The sequence below is a fragment of the Capsella rubella genome, unplaced genomic scaffold (genome assembly GCF_000375325.1).
Source record: "Capsella rubella cultivar Monte Gargano unplaced genomic scaffold, Caprub1_0 scaffold_17, whole genome shotgun sequence".
Classification (NCBI taxonomy): Eukaryota; Viridiplantae; Streptophyta; class Magnoliopsida; order Brassicales; family Brassicaceae; genus Capsella; species Capsella rubella.
The window spans coordinates 53688-53984 of NW_006238907.1; positions in this window are offsets into that span (position 1 = coordinate 53688).

Below are 297 nucleotides of genomic sequence, written 5' to 3' on the forward strand. Positions count from 1 at the left end.
CATCAATACTTAGGTTGGAGCTCGCGAACCCCACCCCACCGAAAACCGTCAATGAGATCATACTAACCCGGAACTCTCCTTTTGGAAAAGGTAGATCCGCCTCAACTAGAGATCCAATAGCTTCTTCTTCCCGACCTAGCAAAAAGAAACCTCGCAACTATTCCTTCGATCAGGCGAAGAGACCATCAATCACGGTGGTGGAGGATGGACGCTAGCTCAAGCAAGCCATCAACCATCAAAATAGCAAAGCTCTTTAGGGTTTAGGTTGGGTTAGGATTGGGTTAGGTTAGGTGGTTT